This window comes from Lithobates pipiens, unplaced genomic scaffold (assembly GCF_037356315.1).
Source record: "Lithobates pipiens isolate NorthernLeopardFrog02 unplaced genomic scaffold, aLitPip1_a1.2 Scaffold_1, whole genome shotgun sequence".
NCBI lineage: Eukaryota > Metazoa > Chordata > Amphibia > Anura > Ranidae > Lithobates > Lithobates pipiens.
Window position 1 is genome coordinate 9,564,682 of NW_027507685.1, and position 20,725 is coordinate 9,585,406.

Below are 20,725 nucleotides of genomic sequence, written 5' to 3' on the forward strand. Positions count from 1 at the left end.
TTAGAATAAGGTTTCCGGTTTGTGGTAAATGCTTGAGGTTCAAAGTGTTCACAAATGACAAACTTTTATCTAAAAACTTTGAAGGTGCATCACCAGAAAAAAGGGACAATTGATAATGCAATGTTTTTTCCCTAACTGGGTCACAAGAGCCATTCGTTTAAAGGCATGGATAACTCAGGCCCTCACCATACTGTCATTGCATGCTGTTGTTGGGGAGACGTGACTATTCTGTATTGAGGAAATACTGTGCTGTACTGTGTTTTTGAAATTTGGCACTTGTACACTATATGCCCCCCATGGCAGAGCTTATTTTCCAATGCCTTTTGTTCGTCAGTAGCTTGCTACCTTCATTTTCCAGGCAGCAGACCAATTGAGACTCCCTAACTAAGCTGTGCTGTTTACCTGCAGTAAAGAAAAGGCAGGTCAGTAACAGCTATGTTGCCAAACTATAGAGTGTTTTTTTTAAAGAATTGCAAATATTTGGGCAGATAAAATAGTTACAACACACTTTGACCTACAGGTAAGCCTAGATTAAGGCTTACCTGTAGGTCCAAGAAATATCTCCTAAACCTACACGGTTTAGGAGATATTTGCCGAAAGACAGGCACCGCTGTCTACGGCGCATGCGCCGTAGACAGCGGCGCGCAGGCGCACTAAGCGCCGCACCGTCAACGGCGAATATGCCGCGCGTGGCGGCTCCCGTGCGCATACGCGGGAGTGACGTCATCACGGCTTGCCGAATGACAGCGGCGGAGCAGCGAGACCCACCGAGAAGATGGATGCGCCGGACTACAGGGGACATCGGTGACATCGCTGGCTCCTGTGTCAGGTAAGTGACACATAATGGACTACTGTGCAATGCATAGTAGTCCATTATGCTTTACCTTTGCAGGGAATGAAAGAGGAAGTAAACTGATCAGGGTTTACTTCTTCTTTAACAAATATCTGTTTTTCAACTGAGTGTGTAGCTGCTTGCCTGGGGATCAGCATCATTTCTGGTCTATTCTGCAGCCTTGATCAAAAATGACCATTAAGTGAACTATTACCGTTTTTGCAATATGCATTTTCTGAGTAAATGCTAGTTTATTATTACTTCCTTGCAGACCTAGATATGCCACATTAAGTCAAAGGCTATTTCTTCAGTTCAGTTATGCAGCAATTTCAAATAAAATAAAATTACTTTCTTGACCTTGCATCCCATATTCTGGAAAGTGTTTCTTGTGCCTATTATGCTTGAAGTGAAATACACTTGTATATTATGTTTTGTGCTCATCGCTTATTACTTATAGTACCAATTTGTCTGTGCAACTTTGGCTTCTGCCAGGGCTTGTAGAATATCTAAATTTTTAGTGATGCTGTAGCTGAACATGACACTTATTGTACAAAAACTGTTCTACTACCGTAGTAGAATTATGTACAATAATTCATAGCAATCCGCCAAAGTTGTGCTTTCAGCTGTGAAGTCTAGCCATATTAAAAATAAACCATAAATGGATCCACAGCTGTGGGTTACTATACAATATATACAGAACTAGATTTTTGGAAAAGCCCTGGTGTTGTGCTATTTTAATAAAAATGTGTAACCAGAAAGATCTGTGGTCATGGTTGTGGATTTAAAGCAGTAGTACACTTGAATTAAAATAAAAAAAGTTTCCCCTGCAAGGCAATGTTATAATGTGCTAGTATACATCGCATACTAGCACATTATGTGAAACTTTCCTTAAAATGAAGCCCTCCAGAGACACTCTGTCACCGCTGACAGTTTTTCCATCTTCACCCGGTCTCCGTTCCTATGCATGGCCGAGCGGTGATGATGTCACTGCTACGCACACACTCAGGAGTCACTGTTTATGACACAGGGCTTTGAAGTAATGGCACAAGCATGCTCTTCTTTCAGATATGCATGGGCATAGCCCATAGCCAAGTCTGCATCATTGTTCTTTGTAGTATGTTGTTATTAGAACAGTTTGGTTAAAAAGTATTCTTTTTATAATCTATTGACTGCCAACATATTTTAGGGCATTTTACAAACAGAACAGAACCATTCACAGCAGTAGTTGTAGTAATTTAGACAGGTATACATACTCACTGGAGTGGTAGTATACCCCAGATGATGTCCATGAGGATGAAACGCGTCGGGAGGACTCCACTACTGCCTATTTTATATTGTTAAGCGCTTCGGTAACTGCATAAATGTAAGTCTGTTACTTTTTTAAATAAATACCATTGTAAACGGAATTACGCTATATGGCCCCATCCTTTCGTCCTATATGCATTTCGGTTGATGTTGGACGTTTCTGTTAATTGGAGAAAATCTGTTCATATCCATACGTTGGGGGAAGGCATCTTCTACATTGAATTCGATAATCCTAGGACCTGGGAAGTCCAGTCTCCATAACCATTATATTGAGCCTTAGAATAAATTTTCGTTTGGGTCAACACCATTTGGTAAGCTTACATCTAATAAGGTGGTGGTATCGTCACACGGGTGGCTGCACGGTTGAGCTATATAATCGGCCGGTTCATCTGATATCCAATCTTACATTTGGGACTTCACTTTTATAAAGGACTTTCTATTTTTTTTACATAATTTTCTTTGTGTTATTTATGTTATACACAAGGTTTATTTATTCATTGATGTATGTACAATAATGTGCACAAGCATGTATTGATTGTTGGAGATGTAAATTTCTTTATTGTTTAGACCAACAATAGCCATGTGATTTTTCACGTATGGGCAAAATTATTGCACAGATTTAATGCACTATTATTTCTTTTTTTTAGCGCTACATTTTACATACTGTTTATACTATTTGAGCTAAAATATCAATGTTAGTGTGTTAGCTGCTATATTTGGATAGCGCAGTGTCACTTTTGAGTTTTAGTTTTATACATACTCACTGGGGTAATCTTTGGGTAAGAGCCACTTAACTTACCATGTTTTTGGGAGTTGAGAGGTAACCAACACAGACATTAGGACAGCAAATACATTTGTATGTTGATGATGTCCATAGTGGGGATCTTTCATTATGGCTCCGTTCACACCTATGCGTTTTTTGGTGCTTTTTTGCAGAAACGCACTACAATCCAGTTAACTAGTCAGGGACTTTTATATATGTTTTTTGCTTTTTTGGTTCCATAGACTTCAATAGAGAAGCTGCAGAAAAGAATGTAGTGCGTTTTTGCCGCAATTTTAACGTGACTTTGGCTAAAAACAAAAAAAAAAACATGCAAAACTCAAATTATGGCAAAATTGCGGTATAAACGCAAAACACACAGCAAATTGCACTGTAGAACGCACCAAGCACAGACTGCATAGATGTGAATCGAGACTCAAATACACTCAGGAGATGAAATATTCTTGGCTTTTATTTTATGTTGACATTCATCTGTTCTTCTCTGGCCTGTTCATATATTTCTATTTATAAGCAGATAAGGGAATAATTAAAAATTTGCTCGACAAATTATTCTCCCAAGGATAACATTGCAACTAAAGTTACTAATTCTCTCGAGGATAGCATTGCAACTAAACAAAGCAAAACAAAACATTGATTTTCTACTGAAATTGTTCCAGAGCAAGAAGTTCTGCTGTAAAGATCGATGAAAGTTTTGTTTCCGGAATTTAGTCCTAGGGGCTTTTGTTTCTTCTTGCATGATTTTCAAAAATATGTTACATTCATTGAGAGAAAAATGACGGTCATTTGTGTGCCTAAAGGTTCTTTCTTTTCAGAAAGGGCAATCGGATATTTAAGCTGTCTTTTTGCCACATACTGTAAATTAGGAGGGAAGGAAAAGATGACATCATGGTGCAATGCATACTTTGACTTAAATTTGTTTTATCAATTCATCCAAACAACAGAAATAAATGAGCATTAGTGATTTTACCCAGGAGATATGATAGTTTAGCACAGTGGTCATCAACCCTGTCCTCAGGGCCCACAGGCCAGGTTTGCAAAACAACTAAAATACATCACAGGTGATATAATTTGCTGCTCAGTGATTGCAGTATTCTAGTCTGCATCTCCCCAAGGTAATGCATAAAACCTGGCCTGTTAGTGGCCCTGAGGACAGGGTTGATGACCACTGGTTTAGCATGTAGCCAGTACTATGGCAATGTCTCTGCTAAAGGAGCTGGGAATAACTTATCTAGCTCATCTTCCAGGTTTACACTTAGGCTCGGTTCACACTGCCACGACCTGAAAGTCACAGGGCTTACAGTAAGATTTTGCAAGGCCAACTTTGACGTGGCTTTGAAGCAAGTTTAGGGAATGACTGTGTAATCTTCCTGAAATGTCGGATCCAAATCACATAAATTAAGATGAGGATCCGACTTGGAGGCAACTTCCATTAAAGTCTATGGGCACAAGTTGGATATAAGTCATCTTGATGTAGTACAGGAACCTTTTCTAAAGTTGGAGAGGCTTCAATAGTGCTAATTAAGACAGTTTTCATTGGGATTTCACATGTCACACGACTTAGGGTCTCACTTGCCGGATCCCAAGTCAGAACAGAACCTAAATGGTCAGGTCACATTCATGCATTTACTGTAGAGTTAGCTGAATTCGCAAGAACAACCACCCGAGGTCTATCTACAAACTGCTACCCTGGGGCCCCATCATGCTAATTAGGGCCAGAAATAAATTTTCATGCAGAGTAGACCCTCCGAACACCCCCACCCCTCCCTAACATGGTTGTAATCCAGTAACCTTTATCTACACTGGGTGCTCACTGCATGTTCAGATTATCCATTACAACTAGTAAAATATATAAAAAGGTGGATGGCAGGTTGTCCACAAGGGCACAATAAAGTCAAGAATTAGGGAAGCTGGGAAAGAAAGGTTTTGAAGCATTACCGAGAAAGTGAAAAATGTACAACAATAGTCTTGGGTAGTAAATGTTAGAAATGTGAGCATGTCATATTACCTTTTTCTACAGTTGATGTATGATTAGGTAATTTTTTTTTGTCTTCAGTATATCTATTCAGTTTGGTTGTAAACCTGTTCTTCCATTCTAAGAACAGGAAAATGAGCTTCCTAAGAAGATACATTGAACTGAATTTCAACTAAATCTTGCCCAAGTAATCCCTCTGTGCAATTCAATGTCACTACTCAATCTCTTTCCTACTCTATAAGCTTCCAGTGTGTGAGTATTTGATAGATTTACTCGCTTTACTCATCCTTCCTTTCTTCAAGCACAGCAAAACCACTTTTTCACCCTACTCGGGTGTGAGCATTCATGTGGCTGATTGGTATTCTATTGTATTTGGTTAGTAGCGCCAGTCATACAGTATATTGAAACAGACTAAGATGTGCATACAAGCCCTATATTCAAATTCCCCCCAAAAATATGGTTATTACTGTACTTCCTTCTTGGTACCTAATGTGTGTAACACTACATCCTACAATTGCATTAGTAAAAGCAAAGACAAAGGTCCCTTGCATATCTCTTTGCCTAAGATCTTTTAAATATGTTTGCAAGGGAAAAACAAATTAAATAGATTTGGTAAGCTCCTCGTTTTATCTATTTTATCTATGCTCTATTAACACAAGGTCTCCAGGCTAAATAAAAATAACAGTCATAGAAATGCAATTACCTGTGTCTGCTTCTTTGGATGCACTGTTTGCCATGAAAAAAAAAATATGTTTGAGATGTTGGGCCTTGGAAGGATATAAAACCTCAACCAATTTGAAAATATATATATATATATATATAACCTCAATATAATATAAAACCTATATAAATATAAAACCTCAACCAATTTCAACCAACAGAGTTTTGCTTTTGTTGGTTGCCAATAAATAAATAGTTATTATATCCAATGTAGTTCCATCAAGTCCTCCCTTCAACAATTAGAGCCTTTTACCCATCTGTCAACAGTCAAGTGTGACCTGTCAAAGGGTTAGTTTGTAAACTGGTTGGTATTCAACACTTTAAAGAACTAGTTCACCTTTACCAACAAAAAGTGCAGGAAGGGGGCATCTTAAAAAAAAGTTGGATAGTGCCTTATTCTAGGTGTTGGCCATTTACACACACTACCTCCCGAAGCCTAGCTGTAAAAACTCCCAGCATCATCCCAACCTTCCTTGTTGCTAGGATGTTGCCAAGACATTCTCAGCCATTAATACTCATCTCCACCACAACAGAAGGGAGGTCTCAAACCACCATACATGTGTGGCTACTATATCTTTCATCACACTGTCTCACTGAGTTTAGAGCTACTGCCAAAGGGGGAGTGTGTGCATGCAAGGGTGTTTGAATCAGCCGGTGGTGTCTTAGCAACGTCCTAACAAAAAGGCAGGAAGGGATGGTGCCATCCCTGGGAGGTTTTTAGTCAGTCTTCTAAAGGTATCTAAATAGCCTACACCTATAGCAAGGGCATTATTTAACTTTAGTCAAAGCTGTACCATTTGTTTTCATCTAGAAGTGCCCGTTATCCACATAGGAAGTTTTTTGGCAAAGGTGAACTAACCCTTTAAGCACAATTTCAGGAATATACTCTATATATTTTTTGTTTGTTTGTATAAAATAATTACCTCTCCTAAGGTATATCCTATGATGGGATTGCCACTCTGTCTTTTGATATTTTTTATTTTATTTACACCAAATAGTTCAGCTGTACTCCTAGCCATACGTATGAGAGCTACTGTTTACATACACAGAAGGAATAGTACAATTTGTATCAGTGGCGGCCAATGGTAATTTTCTTTGGGGGGGTGGCAAACAGTACCACCCATACCACACAAACACCCCCCCTGTCTTTCGGCCCATCGGTTGGTCCGTCAGCGGGCAGGGCTGGTGCACTTACCCCATCTATGCGGCGCTTCTGCCGTGCTCTCGATGGCGGCGGCACTACGTTCTCCTGCTCTCCATGGGCGACGGCTCTGGCTTCCATTTCCTCCTTCTCTGTGGCCAATCGGGAGTCTTCTCTTTTCCTCTTTTTGGCCAATCAGAAAACTGGTCTCACACCCGCTTCTGATTGGCCGGGTTGAGGGTCAGTGTTATAACAGTGAATATTTATTAGCTGTTTCGCTGGTGTAACACCTTGAGGGGCTCATGGCGCAATGCTCTGCGCCACAAGCCCACATATTTTGGAGCCTATTAGAGTTTAAAAAAAAAACACCCCCACCACTGTAATTCAGGCACCTGGCATCCTGAAAGGGGCCAGACGCCTGAATAGGGGGTGTCAGCGGTGGCCATAGATAGATTCATGCTATGCATGCATCTATTCATTAGTCATATAGGGGGTGGTGTGGAGAGAAGGGGGCGGAGCCTGGGTGCCCCTAATTGATGGGCTGCCACTGCTTTGCAATGTCAGAGGGGGCGGGAGGCCCCGCCCTCAGCTATATAACAGCTGTCATCGCAAAGAGGCTTCAGTCAGCGTGAGCCCCCCATGGAGGCAGAGTTTTTTCCATTTTTTTATTATTGGGTTGTTGGACGCTGTGATCGAAGATGAATGGACATTGCAGGACAGTTGTTTTTTTTTTTAAGTAAAGGACTTGTCCCAAATTGTCTACTGTCATTTTTAACATTTTGACACTTTTTTTGGTGAATGGGTAGGGGTACAATGTACCTGATACCCATTCACATGGGGGGGCAGGATCTGGGGTCCCCTTGTTAAAGGGGGCTTCCAGATTCTGAAAAGCCCCCTGCCCGCAGACCCGCACAACCACCAGGCAAGGGTTGTGGGTATGAGGCCTTTGTGTTTGGGGACCACAAAGCATCCTCCCCACATTGAGGGCATGTGGCCTGGTACGGTTCAGGAGGGAGGGTGCTCTCTCATTCCCCTCCCCTTTTCTCGCTGCCTGACAGGTTGCATGCTCAGATAAGGGTCCGGTATTGATTTTGGGGGTACCTCTATGCCACTTTTTTTTTATGTAGGTACGGATGCAATTTTTTTCAATGATTTTCATCTATATGACCGCTCAATTGCAGTTAAAGTAACACAGTGCCAAATAAAAAATAGAAAAACGTGGTCATGAAGGGGGTAAAACCTTCTGGAGCTTAAGTGGTTAAAGCATCACTAAAATTACAACATTTTTTTTTTTTAGTTTTGGATAGACGGCAAGGAACCAGAACTCTTGCCAGGTTTTTATTGCTATCTGTGTCCCTGATGGTGAGATTCACCCTCTCTATTTGTCCTGGTTACTGTTATCATTGAAACTGAAAGTAAAATAATTTTGGGTTGACATTAGAACAGGAATAGAGGTGAAATCTTCCGAGTACATTAGTTCTTGTGACCCTGGTGACATCCCGGGATTCCCTCGCTTTGGAGAAAATTTCTTCTCACTTTGTGTTTTGACTATAAGATAGAAAGTGAAGGGAAATCTTCTCAATGAGACAAGATTTGCAAAAAATAACGGATAGACACATGATCAGATTTTCAGACGACCGTTCATCCATTTTTTTTTGTTGCATGCTAGTCTCATGTCGAAAGTGAACAGGTTACTCACCATACGAAAATTCTTGTAAAACAGAATACGACTTCAGAAGTGATGAATGTGTTGAATAGTTTTGTATGTTTTCTTTAATTTCTGAGCATGCATAGTCTTGTTTCGAATGAAAACCGCACTACTTAAATGAAAATCAGACGAGTTCATGTATGACAAAAATTTTATAGTCTGCACATCTAGCTTTTGTCGGATGAAAAATTGGAATTGGCTGTCGAAAGCACCATACTAACTGTCTGAAAATCGGTAGATGGTCCATCGGATGACATTTTACTTCCGATTTTCATATCATGTGTACGGGCCTTTACTCTATCCAAAATGGGGAACAGTTTTACTCTTCAGTGGCTCTTTAAAGAGAAAGTAAACTCTCCCACTCTGATGCTTCATTTCATTTAGTCCATTGTAATAAGTAATTATCAGACTATAGCCACTGTAATCCAGCCCAAATCGCATATTACTGTTTAAAGAAACTTTAAAAAACTTGTTTCCAGGGGTTAGGCAGCACCATCTTAAGTATTGTTTTCTGAGTCCACAGTGGAGTGTATTTCCGCCCTTACATTGAGCACTTCCTGTACTGTTAACCAAGCCTCCTTCTCAATCCAACGTTTCTATGGCAACCCTGCTTCCCTGTTCATAGCTGACTTGTTTTATTTCATAGTATTTACTTGTGCCAATGTCTAATGTTTCCCTTTGTCAGTCTTATCAGCTTCAGCTGATAAGACTGCAGTAATGGCCAAGTTTACACTGCATGTCATGTCACATGGTCACATGGTGTGTAAGGGGAAGCTCTGAATGATTCTGAAGTCTCCTGGGAGTTCAGTGTTGTGTGCCATAGGATGTCCTGATAACAGATAGATAAGACATAGAGAGTGTGCCGTAAATCAGGGGAGATCTGGGCATGCTCAGTGACTTCATTCTAAAGAACAAACAGGATTACAACAATACTAAGCAAGTAAGAAGAGATCTACAAGCAGTGTTCATTAGGGTTTTTTATGCTGATGTACATGGGACAAAGTTGTGGGGGAGGGTTTACAACCACTTTAATAGAATGTCATATTAACAAAATCTGTAAACATGCAGTCAGCTGAGCATAGTTATAAAGAAATGTGTAGATGCAAATGAGCAAGTGCTCAAAACTGGGCACATTAGGCTAAAAAAAGACCAAACCACCTTGGCTTCAAAGGACATCTGTATAAAATCTGAGTTGCAAAGTGATAAGCATGGCAAAAACTATTTATAGTAATGACCATATGGACTGAATTATAACATGTAGAAGCCTAATAATGAATTTTTAACCCTGAGTAAAGGGAATATAATAGTATATCAATTATAACACAATCTTAGGGCACGCCAGACTTTTTTTTACCAAATATAGTTATTTTCATTATGCATTGTAACTTTTGTGTATATTTTTCACTCTAAATAGTGTCAAATGTAGTAACAAGATCATAAAAAGATGAGATTCAGTTACTAGTCAGATAAACTGGCTTCAGAGACATTTTTTTCCTATTTGATTTTGCACTCTCTAGGAAGCTGTTCCTGTTATCCTCCCTTAGTTATACTCCCGATGACTGTCCATTTTGATCATGTTGGGTTTGTCAAAAAAAAATGTATTTTAGAACATTTTAATTGGCATTCATTCTGGGATCCAGATGCTCTGAGAATCTGTCCACGCTATTAGAGATAGATAAAAAGAGGATGTTTTCTCCTCATAACACCTACTTATGACACCTTCACAAATGTTATCATGTTTGACTTAACTAGACTCATTAAAAGTGAATTTTATTCATTTCATTTTTTATCATATACTGCTTTACAGTATATATTGGAAATTATGATTCTATGCAGTGCTTTAAATAGAAAAAAATACGTACTTTTTTCCAAGGGTCCTCTGGCTGGTCAAATGACATGACAGGTCCTTACTCTTCTCTTCAAATGGCGGAATATGTCATGATGTATGATTGCAGCTCAGTTCAACAATACTATGAGCTGAGGTTGCATGATAACGTTCAAAGAAAGGGGGCCGAATGACCCTGAGTGTGTATTCAATCTAGGAGACTGAGGGCACCTAGTGGCCTAAAAGAAGAACTGTGGGGTACAATTCCATATTTAAAGCGGTTGCATGCCTGACAAAAAATAAACCTGTAAAGGCAAAGGGATAATGAGCTAGTATGCAGTGCACTGCGCCCGCACCGCCTCCTGGTGACTGCTGAGGGAGCTGCTGTGTTCCCTCGGTTTCTTCCGGGTTCATAACTCCGGTGCTGTGAGTGGCAGGGGCCCACAATGACATTTCCCCCACTCATGCACAGGAGTCCTCCATTCTAGCTAAGAGCTCTGAATTTCCTCCACGGTCCGCCGGACCTTAAGAGCGCATGTGCCGCTGACGTCAGTGGCTGCATGCAGGGCAAATATCTCCTAAACCATGCATGTTTATGAGATATTAATTTTACCTACAGGTATGCCTTATTATAAGCTTACCTGTAGGTGAACACCAAGAGGAGAAAGGTGATTCTAGCAGCAATAGTTGTTTTTTTTTTGGGTTTATTTATTTTGTTTTTATTATTACTGGGTTATTCTTTTTAAGTCATAGATAAAGCAGATCTTTACCCATAACAACTTAATAAAAAATAATGTTCTTTAGCAAGAAACATAAATTCCACATTAATAATAATGCTGCCAAAATTTGTGTGTTCTGTAAATTGCTTGCAGCATTGCTCGTTTCCTCTTACTGGAGGCTGCCATTTTGCTGAAGCCTAGAGCCCCTAAACAGCAGTAAATCAAAAAGCAGAAATAAACCCGTCAATTTAACAGTTTCAAAAAACAGTTACATTTCTGGAATGCCAGGATTGTTATGCTAACTGTCACATTTGCTTGTGTCCTCAGACAAACTGTCAATCCATCAAATGGCTGGATTCATAACTGATCACATGTGCAGCACCATGGCAGTTGCAGATCAAACAGAAGCAGCATTCTTGGCTGTAAAGGAGAGGAGGGTTTAATTCCGCTTTAACCACTTCAGTACAGTAGCGGGCCTATTCTGGCACTCCTCTCCTACATGTAAAAATCATCATTTTTTTGCTAGAAAATTACGCAGAACCCCCAAACATTATATATGTTTTTTAGCAGACACCCTAGGGAATAAAATGGCAGTCGTTGCAACTTTTTATCTCGCACGGTATTTGCGGAATCATTTTTCAAACGCCTTTTTTTTCATGAGCTAAAAAATAACAAAACAGTAAAGTTAGCCCAATTTTTTTATATAATATATATGTTCATATATATATTTTCATATATATATATATATATATATATATATATATATATATATATATATATATATATGTATGTATATATATATATGTATATATATATATATATATATATGTATGAAAAATGATGTTACGCCAAGTAAATAGATACCTAACATGTCACGTTTTAAAATTGCACACACTCATGGAATGGCACCAAACTTCAGTACTTAGAAATCTCCATAGGCGACGCTTTGAAAATTTTTACAGGTTACCAGTTTAGAGTTACAGAGGGGGTCTAGTGCTAGAATTGTTGCACATCCTCTAACACACATGGCGATACCTCACATGTGTGGTTTGAACGGCGTTTACATATGTGGGTGGGACTTACATGTGACTTACGTGAGCTACTTTTTTGCACTTTTTGTACATTTTTTTCAATCACTTTTATGGACTGGTGTGTGACAGGTCCTCTTTATGGAGAGATGTGGGGTCAATAATGCCGCGTACACACGATCAGATTGTCCGGCGTACTTAGTCCGCCGAAACGATCGTGTGTGGGCTTCAGCGGACTTTTCCAGCGTGAAGTCCGGCGGACTAAGAAGTATTTTTGCACTCCAATCTTCCCGTCGGACTTGGGTTTCAGCGGACAATACGTTCGTCAGTATGCTAGTACGGCGGACTAAGAATGATGCATGCTCAGAAGCAAGTACGAAAAAGGAAGCTATTGGCTACTGGCTATTGAACTTCCTTTTTCTAGTCCCGTCATACGTGCTGTACGTCATCGCGCTAGCAAACGCCGGACTTTCTGTGTGTCCGTGTGTGGCCAAGTCCGTTCGGTAGAAAGTCCGCCGGATTATCCGTCAGATTGTATGTCGGACTAAGTACGCCAGACAATTTGATCGTGTGTACGCGGCATAAGACCCCACATCTCTCCTCCAGACTGGAAAGCCTGAGCAAAATTCACCGATGGCATGGGAGAGCCCCGGAGAAGCACCAGATGGCGACTGCCGCTATGATCATTCTTATCGTGCACAGAATCGCCGTCTTGAAAAAATGATATCTGAATTAAGCCTGTAGCTGCAGGCATCATTTAGATATCCCCACTCAATGTCAAGGACGTCATATGATGCCCTAAGGTATTGAAGTGGTTAAGGTTGTCAGCAGATCGGCCTCTACAAACTTGGCAGTGCCCATAAATGCCTGGCCCCTCCTCTTCATTGGGTTCCCCCACGGAGAGCCACTTTCCATGGGGACACCTGTGCACTCATGCTCCCGAGTCCCGCTGCTGCATCCGTTGACACAGACAGCAGGATTCGGCCATGCTCTCGTGTCACTGGATTTGATTGATGGCAGTGGGAACCAATGGCTCCTGCTGCTATCTACCTATCCATTGAGGACAGAGACAGTGACTGGAGCTGCTGGGCTCATGCTCTTTGCTGGAACGGATAGGTTTGGGTAAGAAAAATGGGGGATCTTGGGGGGGCAGCTGCAACAAAGAAGGTTTTTCACCTTAATGCATAGAATGCAGGTGAGAAATGAAAAACCACGAGACTTTACAACCCCCTTTAAGCTGAACAAACCTTATAAATGCCTAAAATCCCATATGACTAACGCAAGTCTATAATGTGAAATCTATTTGATCAAACAACAGATCCTGCTCTACTAAGCTTCGATGAGGTTTAGTGGGTCTGAAGGAAAAGCAGCTCTTGCCCAAAGAAATTCCTCAACTCCTTCTTTTCTTTCTTCTCTAATACACATGAGAAATAACATAGTACAAGCTTGCCATGGCAAGTCCCATGCATAAGACGGTTTTAAAGTATATGTAACATTTTCTTATTTGAGCTCTTTTGGTCCAATAAATATACCATTGAAGGCTTTTTTTTAATTATTTGTTATTAAGAAATTATTGATATTGTCAGACATCCAATGAGCTTGTAACTTACCATTGTAAGCTGATAACACAGTCACACTGTGCTTTGCTGAAATCCCAGCCTAGGTTACTTCTGAGGACTACAGAACACCTTCCTTGTACACTGTATGTTATGGAGATGAGGACAGTGCTCTGTCACCTAAATCAAGAGTGATACCCCTTTCACACTGAGGCAGTTTTCAGGCTTTTTAGCGCTAGAAATACCACCTGCAAAGCTCCTGAAAACTGCCTCCCATTGACTGCAATGGGTGCTTTCACACCCCAGCGGTTTGTTTGTATAGAGTGTTTCCAAAACACCCCTGCCCATTGCAATGAATACGCCGCAACACAGAAGTTTTTAACCCTTTCTTTGGGGTTAAAAGTGCCCCACTAGTGGGCAAAATGTGGCGCAAAAAACAGCCGTAAAGCCGCCGCTAGAACGAGTGATGCTTTACCGTTAGCGGCTGGCGCTTTCAGTGTGAAAAGTAGCCTTATGCCGCGTACAGACGATCGGAATTCCGGCCAGAAAAAGACTGATGAGAGCTTTTCATTGGAAAATGCGACCGTGTGTATGCTCCATCGGAATTTAGCTGTCGCAATTCCCGCCAGCCAAAAATTGATAGCATGTTCTCAATTTTCCCGACGGAAAAACTTTCCGATCGTGTTTATGCAATTCTGACATGCCAAAAATCACGCATGCTCCGATTCAACTATGAGACGGAAGCTATTGGCTACTGGCTATTGAACTTCCTTTTTCTAGTCCCGTCGTACATGTTGTACGTCACCGCGTTATAAATGATCGGAATTTGATGTGACCGTGTGTAGGCAAGACAGCTTGAGCCGAATTCCGTCGGAATTCCGTCGGGAAAACCATCAGAGCTTTTTTCGACGAGAATTCCGATCGTGTGTACGCGGCATTAGTCTCCCTAGGACAGGAAGTGTGTTACGGCCATTATTGTCACAGGAAAAGAAAAAGAAGCCACCACATCTAGGGACTGGTAAGCTACAATATATACAATTTTTGCGCTGCTTCGATACAGATTAGGATATAAGACCAGTGCCTATATCCAGCAATCCGGAAAGTCTTCATCTAGCATTATTTAAAACACAGCAGCAATACTGTTACATTTCAGTACTATAAAGTAAATATAATGCCGCGTACACACGGGCGGACTGTATGGCGTACTTAGTCCGTCGAAACACATTTCAGCGGACAGTCCGCTCGTGTGTGGGCTTCAGCTGACTTTTTCAGCGTGCAGTCCGGCGTACTAAGAATTTCGGATTTTTCGAAATTCTGTCCGTCATACTTTGGTTTCAGCGGACAATCCGCTCGTCAGTATGCTAGTCGGACGGACTAAGAATGGCGCATGCCCAGAAAGGATTTACACGGCGGAAGGGTGCTTTGCTGTGTATTGGACTTCCTATTTCTAGTCCCGTCGTACGTGCTGTACACGTCATCGCGCAAGCTTTCGTCGGACTGTTTGGGTATCCGTGTGTGGTCAAGTCCGTTCAGTGGAAAGTATGACGGACTGTCCGTCGGATTGTATGACGGACTAAGTACGCCATACAGTCCGCTCGTGTGTACGCGACATTAGAGTGACGATCTTTTTAACGCCGTTCCTTAGCTCTGTACACAAAAATATGTGAGATTGCTACTGAGCTGACAAACAGTATATGTGAGATTTATAGGTGGAAAACAAATAAATTGAAAACAGCAGCATAAACCACTAATGTCATCCTGGCTAGTGCTACTTTATGAGTATTACCACTTTCATGTGTCACACTATAACTTTGCACTGTCTGCAAGTCAGCAGGAGGGACACAAAACTACTTTTCTGAAAGACATATAATGGCTCCTGCTGATCTCGAGCAATGGAACAAGAGTTCCTAGGCCCGTTTTCCAAATGAGTTTGATATGATAGGGTTTAAGAGAACTATGTAAGCCATGCTGGGTTAAAACGGCTCAGTTTCATGTTTTAATCGTTAAACAGTAGGTGACTATATATGTGTTTTTGTGGATTGGATCCTGAAAGCCATCTCTCTTCAAGATATTGGAGATCCATTTTTTTTCCCCCAAAAGCCAACTGACAGGTTTCTCATTTTAGAAATGTCTAAACAGTCACTGTGCTCCTGATTCTTTTTTTTTTATATCTATATTATACAAAACACTCAACCTTCTGATTATTTAGCATGTTCTTTCACCCACTTTTGTCTTTTTTTTAATAATATGTTTACCATCCAAACATGGCCATAGATGCAGACACAATAATGAGTTCAGCTGTCTTTTTGCCTACAGCTCCTGTCAAACATACCAGCAGTCACCCGTTGAACCAACACTACCTTTTTTTTTGCATGACAGTATATATAATAATATTTCTAGTATATACTTTATCTCTTTCCTGCTGTCATCCGCTTGCTACATAGTGTTATTTTTAGAATGAAGCAGGAACAGGTTCCTGGATACCCTGCTATAATATTACATCTATTGTTCCTTTAACCTAGTGTCAGAATTACATTGTACAGGCAATCAATGGGTATCTATTGAACTGTTTAGCACAGGACAATGTAATGTATTTTGCAGATCTAATCGTTTTTTTTTCATCTAAATATAAATTAAATTAACATTTAACCACTTCAGCCCCGGACCATTTTGCTGGCCAAAGACCAGACTACTTTTTGCGATTCGGCACTGCGTCGCTTTAACTGACAATTGCGGGGTTATGCGACATGGTTCCCAAACAAAATTGACATCCTTTTTTTCCCACAAATAGAGCTTTCTTTTGGTGGTATTTGATCACCCCTGCGGTTTTTATTTTTTGCGCTATAAACAAAAATAGAGTGAAAATTTTGAAAAAAACGCATTCTTTTTTACTTTTTGTTATAATAAATATCCCCCAAAAATATATAAAAAAACTTTTTTTCCCCTCAGTTTAGGCCGATACGTATTCTTCTACATATTTTTGGTAAAAAAATCGCAATAAGCGATTATTGATTGGTTTGCGCAAAAGTTATAGCGTTTACAAAATAGGGGATCGTTTTATAACATTTTTATTAATAATTTTATTTGTTACTAGTAATGGCGGTGATCAGCGATTTTTATTGTGACTGCGACATTATGGCGGACACATCGGACACTTTTGACACATTTTTGGGACCATTGTCATTTATACAGCAATCACTGCTATACAAATGCAGTGATTCCTATGTAAATGACACTGGCAGTGAAGGGGGTTAACCAGTGGGTGGCAGTGTAGGGGTTAAGTGTTCCTATGGGTGTGTTACTAACTGTGGGGGGGGGGCTGGTCTTTCTTTTAGTGAACACTGATCTCTGCTCCAATCACATGGAGCAGAGATCAGCGTCACTTGTTTATAGGCAGAACGGGGAGATGCTGTTTACAATGGCATCTCCCAGTTCAGCCACCCCGTGAGACGATAGCGGGTATGCCCGTGGCGAACGAGTCCGCGGGACCCACGACCGGACTCACGGGGGTCCCAACCGGCACGCGAGTGCGCCGCCAGATGGCAGGGCGGCATTTAAGATTGGACTTACCTATGCCTGCCCGTGCCATTCTACCGACGTACATCGGCGTGCGCTGGTCGGGAAGTGGTTAAAGCTCAACATATACTATTCCTAACTTTATTATATTATATATATATATTGGTACATAATTTTTGTAAAAGGGAAAGAATGGGCATCAGCTCCATATGCAGAGTATTTAATTTTTTTTTTATACAAGGTGTATTTTTAATGCCCCTGTATCACTTTCTAAGCATGAAACCCCATACCTTTGTAACCCCCATACCTTTATAAGCCTGTGCCATCACTGTCAGACAACCTTTTACACATTATATATAACTGCAATTGCACTTTAATATCAAACGATAAAGGTCATTAATTATTTTTACAGTCATGTACTAATCAAATAAGCAATAATAACCTTGAGTCATCTTAAACATGTCCAGATATGTACTGTGCTATGACCTCTTGTTGGGCAAGCATGCTTTGGAATACAAAGAAAGAGATCATATTCGTATGTACATTATTAATATTTATGAACTGGGAGCCTGTGATGTGAAGGAAGAAAATTATCATGTAATTACAAACCATTAAAGAGACCCAGGGTCATTTAAAGATCACAGTCTATGTGTAATGAGAGGGAAAAAAAGCGATTGAATATTAAAATAAGTACTATAAAATCCTTGTATTTATTTTGTTTAAAGCCGAACTCCAGCCAAACATTTTCTTGCTTTGGGTAAAGTTGGCAAGGGTTAGACCTTCTGTTATAGCACTAGATAACAAAATAAGGGGAAATCCCTACAAACCGGACACAGGAAAAAAAAATACAATTCTTGTAGTAGTCGGGGGAATAGTTAGAAGAAGGGTTTATTATTTAAAGATGGCACTTGTTGGACAGTGTCTAGATGAACAGGGTTATAGAGGGGAGAAAATTTTTTTTCCTTATTTTGTTTTCCTCTTCTGGACACCTCCGGGCATTTTTTGCAAAATCCAGCAAGAGAATTGTAGGGGGAAGCTTTGTAGAAGACATTAAGCGAAGTTACAAAGCTACAATATATTACCAAAATGATTGGGACGCCTGTCTTTCCACACACATGAACTTTAATGCCACCCCAGCTACAAGAGCTTCATCTCTTCTGGGAAGGCTGTCCACAAGGTTTAGGAGTGTGTCTATGGGAATGTTTGGCCACTCTTCCAGAAGCGCATTTGTGACGTCAGGCACTGATGTTGGAGATGTTGGCCTTTTTTACAATCTGTGCTCTAAGTCATCCTAAAGGTGTTATGTCGGATTGAGGTCAAGACTCTGTGCAGGCCAGTAAAGTTCCTCCACTCCAAACTCACTCATCCATGTCTTTATGGACCTTGCTTTGTGCACTGGTGCGCAGTCATGTTGGAACAGAAAGGGCCCACCCCAAACTGTTCCCATAAAGTAGGGAGCATGAAATTGTTCAAGATGTCTTGGTATTCTGAAGCTTTAAGAGTTTCCCTTCACTGGAACTAAGGGGCTAAGCTCAACCCCTGAAATAAAAAACACACCATAATCCCTCCTCCACCAAATGATTTGGACCAGTGCCTAAAGCAACACCAGACCTATTCCACCTCCCACCCTATGCCTTGCTGCTGGAGCCAAATGTAGGGCTCTGATGTGAAGAGGGTACTGTGTGATTTGGGCTATGTAACAGGCTACTCTGTGATTGAGGGACTCTAATGTGATGAGAGTACTCTGATGGAGGGACTGTATGCTGATGGAGAGACTCCGATGTGATGGAGATACTTTGATGTGTTGGAGGTATTTTGATGTAATGGAGTAATCTGATGTGCTGGGAGGCTCCCATGTACAGGGAGTTTCTGATGTGATGGGGGGACACTGATATGATGGGGGTGTCTGACACGATAAGGCGGTCTCTAACATGATGGGGGCCTCTGACATAAAGGAAGGCCTTCTTCCTTTATTTGACGTCACCCAGCTTCCCCGGCCATATTTTTTTACAAAAAAAAGCCAGTCACAGATCTTAAATCTTGGGATAATAGTTTGTTTTTAAAGTCACTTTTAAAAGGTTTACTCATGCTGTTTGGTACAGCTTTAAGGAATTCCCTAAACATTTTATTTAAAGTATTTGTCTATTTCAATGTTGCTTTTTAACTTCCTGCCCACCACTCACAGTAAATATATTTTGAGCAGGCTGCAGTACAGTCACAGTTTTTAGCTAAAGTTTGCAAATTAGTCTTGAAAAAGACAAGGAAAAAAAACATTTAGCTACTAGGACTTTGCGCAAGGTTTGACAATTCAAAAAGAAAATAATCTGGGCTGCTCTGTGCAAAGCCATTGCACAGAGCAGTTAAGTAGAACATATTTGTTATTTGTTATAAAAAATATTTAAAAAAATCCTTTTTATGTATATATATATATATATATATATATATATATATATATATATATATATATAATTATGAATATAAATTAATTATATATGCACGCACATTTTCTGTACATCCAGACTTGATTAGATAGCCAAAATGTGAATGATTACACAATTTTGAAGAGTAAAAATAATCAACAGTAAAAAGTTCAGAAGGTATTACTGAAACTCAAATCCAGCAGATAAATTCACTCTTATTAACTTTAGTATTCCGGGGCTTTTTTTGTTGTTTTTTTCAATACTACTGTTATATATACTGTGTATTTTTACAGACACAATAGCCTCAATTTACAAATTTAGAAGACTAGGATAGGTATACTCATTTAAGAATAAAAAAGTTACAGTAATTTTCAGTTAAGTCCAATGAGATCCGAAATGTATAGCCATATGGCTGAAAATAGAGTTCTACCTTTTGTTAAAGCTTTGTGAATTTGGATTAATGTGTGAATCAGTTTATAAAATTTTTTTTTTTATATATAAATACAGAATGAATGCCTAAAGTGTACTCAGGGAATACAAAGGTTGCTATTTCCTTTCCTTTATGACCTTTCCTTTAGGAAAATGCTAGATACCTCGCTGTTATGCTAATTCAATGGCTACCATACAGTACTTTCCAAGTCACAGGCCCAAAGGAAGGATGCTATTCAAGAGACCCGACTTCACTCTGACTTTCTAATATTTATGCTTGCAATTGGTCAGTGGCTTGCAAAGTAGTGAAGACATAGACAATAAGGAAAGTAGTATTTTTAGAAGAGCTCAGCAATTGTAGCCCCAACATTTTTCTCAGTACAGCGTCCTTTTAAAGCATGTATAAGGGGGTCAAAATAATAGGCTGTAACACATAGATTATTGCTACAATAATTATTTTTTTGCAACAAGAATGTCATTTTCAGGTCACATTTGCTAAATAATGATCATTATGAAAAATAATGGCTGTTATAGCTGTGCAAATTGATCTATTTGCATAAATATCCAAGCCATTCAATGAAGAAGACTTGTACCTGGCCTTTTCTTTTCTCTGGCCTACAAGAAAACTGGCTCTCCTATTTCGCACAGAATTAGATTGCCTTTCCTTTCAATTTTATTTGAAATAATAATGCTTGTGACCTTATTAAAACAAGAGAAAACCCTTTCTAGAGCATGTTGCTAACAGAACATGGTAAACACAATATTTTTTTTTT

The 20,725-nt window shown here is 39.9% G+C and overlaps 1 protein-coding gene across 4 annotated transcripts in view; it reads left to right on the forward strand.

Annotated features, from left to right (window-relative positions):
* The window catches only part of GRIA3 (glutamate ionotropic receptor AMPA type subunit 3), a 388,948-nt gene that overhangs the window by 270,969 nt on the left and 97,254 nt on the right, over positions 1 to 20,725 (forward strand). The window lies entirely within an intron of this gene.